The 6780-nt window shown below is 46.4% G+C and overlaps 1 non-coding gene across 1 annotated transcript; it reads left to right on the forward strand.

Annotated features, from left to right (window-relative positions):
- The first annotated feature begins 4070 nt into the window (after positions 1-4070).
- On the forward strand, positions 4071-4142 carry trnaw-cca (transfer RNA tryptophan (anticodon CCA)). The gene has a single exon. It is a non-coding gene; the product is annotated as a tRNA-Trp (tRNA).
- The last annotated feature ends 2638 nt before the right edge of the window (positions 4143-6780 follow it).

Consider the following 6780-nt stretch of genomic DNA (forward strand, 5'->3'; position numbering starts at 1 on the left):
ATGAGAGGGGATCTCATAGAAACATATAAAATTCTGACGAAACTGGACAGGTCCCGATGTTGGAGAACTCCAGAACCAGGGGTCAGAGTCTAAGGGATAAGGGGTAAGCCATTTAGGACTGAGATGAGGAGAAACTTCTTCATTCAGAGAGTTGTTTATCTGTGGAATTCTCTGCCGCAGAGAGTTGTTGATGCCAGTTCGTTAGATATATTCAAGAGGGAGTTAGATGTGGCCCTTATGGCTAAAGGGATCAAGGGGTATGGAGATAAAGCAGGAAAGGGGTAGTGAGGTGAATGATCAGCCATGATCTTATTGAATGGTGGTGCAGGCTCGAAGGGCCGAATGGCCTACTCCTGCACCTATTTTCTATGTTTCGATGTTTTTATGTCATGCTACTGCTTCTTTAATAATGGATTCCAATATTTTCCCAATCACAGACGTTAGGCTAACTGGTCTATAGTTTCCTGCTTTCTGTCTGCCTCCTTTTTTAAATAGAGGCATTACATTTGCAGTTTTCCAATCTGCTGGGTCCATCCCAGAATCCAGCGAGTGCATGTCCACAGATCACTGAAAGTAGCAGGCCAGGTAGCTAAGGTGGTTGAGAAGAAATATGGAATGCTTGCCTTTATTAGCCGACGCATAGAATACAAGAGATGTGGTCGGTGGGGCAGGTTTGGTCACAGCTGGAGTACTGCGTGCAGTTCTGGTCGCCATATTACAGGAAGGACATGATTGCACTGAAGAGGGTACAGAGGAGATTTACGAGGATGTTGCCGGGAGTGGAGAATCTTAGCCATGTGGACAGATTAGATAGGCTGGGTTTATTTTCCATGGAACAGAGCCTGAGGGGAGACCTCATTGAGGTGTATAAAATTATGAGGGGTCCAGATATAGTGGATAGAAAGGGACTATTTCCCTTAGCAGAGGGGTCAACAACTAGGAGGCATGAATTTAAAGTAATTGGCAGAAAGTTTAGAGGGGAAATTTCTTCACCCAGAGGGTTGTGGGGATCTGGAACTCACTGCCTGAAACGGTGGTAGAGGCAGAAACGCTCACCACATTTAAAAAGTGCTTGGATGTGCACCTGAAGTGCCGTAACCTGCAGGGTCATGGACCGAGAGCTGCAAAGTGGGATTGGGCTGGATAGCCTCTTGTTGGCCGACGCGGACACGATGGGCTGAAAAAGCCTCCTTCTGTGCTGTAAACTTTTTTGATTCATTGAACTCCTTTGCAAAGAGTTCAGGTGCTTGTGTGGTGATTTGGCCACATCTTTCCTCACGTGACAACACTTCAAAGGCAACTCAACAGCTCTGAAGCACTTTGGGGCATCAGGAGTTTCTGACAGACACTGCAGAAATGCAAGTACTTATTTGCAAAGTTTCAATGCAAATGCAAGGCTGGTCTGGGATTTGAACACAGGATCTTGCGCAAAATTTAAATTAACAACCCCACAGCAACAATCATACCACTAGACCAACAAGCCAACTGCTCAGCAACTGTGGAGATAAGATGTAACCATTATTGAAGCATATTTAGTGTATATTGCTATTCTTGATCAGAGGAGCACATGAGACGGAATCAGTGACTTTGCCTTTTCGACATGTCTTCTGAAGCGCCGCACGGTCTCACTCCTGCAGTCAATGAGCTGTTGGGACGTTAATGTATCCATCATCATCATCATAGGCGGTCCCTCGAAACGAGGATGACTTGCTTCCACGACGAAAAAGGATCAGTTCACAGGTGTTTCAATGATGGACCCGAACGACATCCCGTAGGGTGGAAGATATCTGTTCGTGGATGTTTCTTCGTGTCGTGGCCGTAGCACCCCAGCCATCACACGGGCTTGACAGAGCTTGGTCTTGGTCCAGTGGCAAGTGTTAACCAGGACGATGGAGACCAGCTCTGCTGCACGGAACTAGTGCACACACATATCGCAGTGTGGGCTGGCCCGTGCTGCCCCTGGGCCCCTGGCCCCAAAACTCATGCCTCCCCTGGGCCCTGATCACATCCCTCTACAGTCTCTCGCCGCTCCTTCGCCCCGATCTCACCGTTCCTGCTGTATCTGCCCACGCTCCAATCACCGTCCTGGACCTTGATGACGTCACTCTTCACTGCCGCCGCCCTCCTGCACCAGCTCGCGCTGCTCCCTGGAGAAGTCTCCCGGGACCTCCAAGCTGCTCCCAGGGCCGCTCGCCGTTCCTTTTATGGCCCCGACCTGCCGCTGGTGTTCTCCCGTTAGTGTATCCAGGCTGTGGGTGGCCACCCCGAGCGCAGCAGAGGGGTTTCTGCATTAGTTCTGGGTGGTGACAGTATATTTCCCCTTCTCTCTTCCTCTTGTCTATATCCCTGTGCTTTTATTTCTCTATTTATTCCCCCTGTCTCAGTTTCTAGTGTTTAAAAGGGAACAAAAGATGAAATGGCTGTCACTGTGGAACAATTTCTCTCACTCAAAGTTAGACGCACTTCCGTTGCACCATGAGGTCTAGGCAGCTAGCCGTTGATATTCAGCTTCATATATTAATATACATAAATATATCTACATATATCATAACTGTTCCCTGGTGGTCGAGGGGTTAAGATCTGGGCACTAACCCCTGGTTTCAATTGTCGATCAATTCATCGCATAAAAATAATTGAGATCTGTGAGACGATTAATAATTGCTGTAATCACCATGAATACCAATACTTTCTGTGATAGACCGAGCTTACAGACTATCTGGTTTCTCCTGCCCTTTGCCGGGCACGTGTTCCGGGTTGAATTTTGTAAACTGGGCGAGTTCGCTGATCGCGGGGAGACAGTAGGAGCCTCTGTGGCCCCACTGTGAGGATGTGGAAGTGAACACGCTGGCTGGGTGATCCGTGACATTTGTGAAAAGGGCAGCGGAGGAGAAGGATTGAGAACTTTCAGTGTGAGACAGAAGTTGTTTCAGGTGAGCCAACACATTCCCGATCAGCACAGAGGGAGCTCACTGGTCAGCTCCCCTCTGTTGGGGTTGTTGTGCCAGAGGTTTCTGTAGTGTAGCGGTTATCACGTTTTCTTTACATGTGACAGATCCCTGGTTAAATCCTGGCCACGAACTTTATGTTTAAACTTGCTATCGAGGAACAATTAGAGGCGAGTTTCGTCTCCTGGCAAATGCTGCCTGACCTGCTGAGATTTCCAGCATTTGCTGTCGTTATTTGCGATTTATTCTCCTGTCAAAAGGGCTCCCTTATTCCTTGATTGCTCTTTATTTCATCAATAAATAGATACATTTCAGTGGGAGAAAACAGATCCACCGGGGACCTTTCGCGTGTGAGGCCAACGTGATATCCGCTACACTGCAACCAATCAAAGGGTGAGAAACCACTGAATATAAAGGATGAGCTCACAAATATCAGGGGCAGTGCAGTCTGGTCAACGTCAAACCCTCCTTTCTTATTCAGCAGAGGCATGAATGGGACTCAGAAGCCATAAATTTTAATTAAAGACACAAATACAAGTTACACGTCCAAATCTTTTCACTTTAAAATTCTTAAACTTTATTTGAAATCCTACTGCGTTGAATCTGAAAATGAGACCATGGGATTTTATCATCACGACTGATTCTATTTTCTGTGCATGGTAGGAATAACTGGTGCTGTTAAATTTGACAAAAGTTGCCCCAGATTCCTGGTGGCATCAACAATACAGTGTGTAAAATGGCTCAACATGCATAAGAACATAATAACAGAAGAAATAGGAGCAGGAGTTGGCCATACGCCCCTCGAGCCTGCTCCGCCATTTAATACGATCATGGTCGATGTGATCATGGACTCAGGTCCACTTCCCTGCCCGTTCCCCAAAGCACAGGACAAATGATTGAAGTATCGACTGTCCCTCAGTTAGCATTTCTTTCATTGTGCAAAAGAAGGTGAGGGGTTAATTAATGATGCTTTTCCATGAAAGCAACACAAAAGTTTGAGAAAAAAAACATACGGTGACTGGCAGGTGAGCGTTGCTTCTGATACCTGGTGGGAATGGGCGGGGATTTTAAAGACCCTTGTATTGTGAAACTTCATATAGAGGAACATCTCAGACACATTGTGAAGACCTCGTGGCGCAACGGTAGCGCGTCTGACTCCAGATCAGAAGGTTGCGTGTTCAAATCATGTCGGGGTCACTGTTCTTTTGGATATTGTTCTTCCAGAATTAATATTTTCTTTGCTGTTTGGCAATAACCAGACCCTTGCTCCAAGGTCTGTCTCACTGTTTCCCCGGTGTCAGGCAGAGATACGCCTGCTACCCTCATTTCATTCATGTGACAGAATACAAAAGTTCAAAATAAACTTGCAGGTGGCCACAGCGAGAACTCAATAGTCAGAATGGCCGAGCGGTCTAAGGTGCTGTGGTTAGATCGTAGTTTCTTGTCCCACTTCTGACATTTCTTATTTTCAATCATGAAGTGAAACTCATTGTTTGACACGACCAACTCATTAAAAGTAGGATTCAGCAGTTCACCTGCTCGTTCAACATTTCCGTCTGACCTGGTGCTGAAAGTGGAGATGTTTCTGCAGTGCCGCGGTGAACACGTTCGCCTCACACACAAAAGCTCACCGGGCGGGAATATTTTTGGAGCTTTCTTCTCATGCATGCTCAGGGGCAAGATTGTTCTTCTGTGAAAGGTCATAAGATCATAAGAATGTAAGGATTAGGAGGCAGAGTAGGCCATTCGGCCCCTCGAGCCTGGTCCACCATTCAAGAAGATCCTGGCAGTTCCTCGACAGCAAGTTTAAACATCTGGGGTGAAGCCAATAGGCGCCTGTCTACAATCAGTGAGAGAACGGTATGTTTGGCAGAAGCCTGGTGAGCTCAGTCAGTGGAATATAAGACTTTTAATCTCAGGGTCGTGGTTTCGACACCCACATTGGACATTTACATTTTTCATAGAATTAAAGAATGATAGAAGTTTTCAGCACATCAGGAGGCCATTTCGGCCCATCACTTCCACCCCGGCCACCAAGAGGCGATCCAGCTTCATCCCACTTTCCAGCTCTGGGTCCATAACCCTGCAGGTTACGGCACTTCAGGTGCACATCCAAATACTTTTCACATGTGGTATCTGCCTCCGCCATACTTTCAGGCAGCGAGTTCCTGACCCCCACAAATTTCTGCATGAAGAATTTTACCTTCAAATCCTCTTTAAACCTTCTACCAATTACTTTAAATATATGCCCCCTGATTGTTGACCCCTCTGCTATCCACTATATCGAGGCCCCTCATAATTTTATACATCTCAATGTTGTCTCCCCTCAGCCTCCTCTGTTCCAATGAAAACAAACCCAGCCGATCCACTCTGTCCTCATAGCTAAGATTCTCCACTCCTGGCAACATCCTCGTAAATCTCCTCTGTACCCTCTCGTACAATCACATAATTCCTGTAATACGGTGACCAGAACTACATGCAATACTCCAGCTGTGGCCGAACCAGTGTTTTATACTTTTCAAGCATAACCAACCTGCTCTTCTATCCCATGCCTCAGCCAATAAAGGTAAGCATTCCGTGCGTCTTCTTACCCACCTTATCCAACTGGCCTGCTACCTTCAGGGATCTGTGGACATGCACTCCAAGGTCCCTTTGTTCTTCCACACTTCTCAATGTCGGACCATTTAATGTGTGTTTCTTTCCTTGTTTGCCCTTCCCAAATGCACAGCCTCACACTTCTCTGGATTAAATTAGTATCACCTGAAAACGTTTTAATCATACCTCCTATATTTAAGTTTAGATCATTGATGTTGCCACTAAAAGCCAGGGACCTAGCACTGAACCCTGTGGAACCCCACTGGAACCATCCTTCCAGTCTCAAACACTCCCATCAATCATTACCCTTTGCTTCCTGCCTCTGAGCCAATTTTGGATCCAACTTGCCACTTTGACCTGGTCCCATGGGCTTTTACTTTTGTGACCAGTCTTCCATGTGGGAACTTGGCGAAAGCTTTGCTAAAATCCTGAAACACTACATCATACGCACTGCCCTCATCAATCCACTTGGTTACCTCCTCAAAATATTCAATGAATGAGTCAGACAAGACCTTCCCTGAACAAATCCATGCTGACTATCAGTGATTAACCCATGTCTTTCTAAATGCAGAAATTAAATCATTGTTAAATTTTATCCTGCTTTCACGGGAAAACACCATAAATTAACCGATGATCTTTGTTGTGTATGTATAAAATAAGTATACACCCTGTACACTCAATGTACAGTTACATAAGACCACTGGATGTATCTTCACACTGTATGCACTATGCTTGTACCACCAGAGGGTGCAACTGGTGGAGACCTCGGGGTCACCTGTACACGACAGGTAACCAGGTATAAAAGGGAACTCACAGTACTGTACCTTCACTCAGGAGCTGCAATAAGTGGACTAAGGTCACCACAGTTCAAGTACAATACCTTACCTCGTGGAGTCATTACTAGAGTGCTTACAGCCACAATAACTGGTGACGAGAATACGAATTTCCATGTGACAATGGCTAACCTTGGCACGTTTGAACAATTCGCCGATGGGGAAGATTGGAAGGCCTTTGTGGAAAGGCTCGAACACTTCTTTATTGCGAATGACATGGGGGGAGACGACCCGACCTCGCTGGCTGATAAGTGCAGAGTTATCCTGCTCAGCAGTTGTGAGCCCACCGTCTATGGCCTTGTCAGGGACCTGCTAGTCCCAGAGAAGACAATAACATATGTGGAGCTCATAACGATGGTACTGGAACAGCTCAAACCTATAGAGCGCATCCTCACAGCCAGACACCG

This window comes from Pristiophorus japonicus, unplaced genomic scaffold (genome assembly GCF_044704955.1).
Source record: "Pristiophorus japonicus isolate sPriJap1 unplaced genomic scaffold, sPriJap1.hap1 HAP1_SCAFFOLD_252, whole genome shotgun sequence".
NCBI classification, from domain to species: Eukaryota; Metazoa; Chordata; class Chondrichthyes; family Pristiophoridae; genus Pristiophorus; species Pristiophorus japonicus.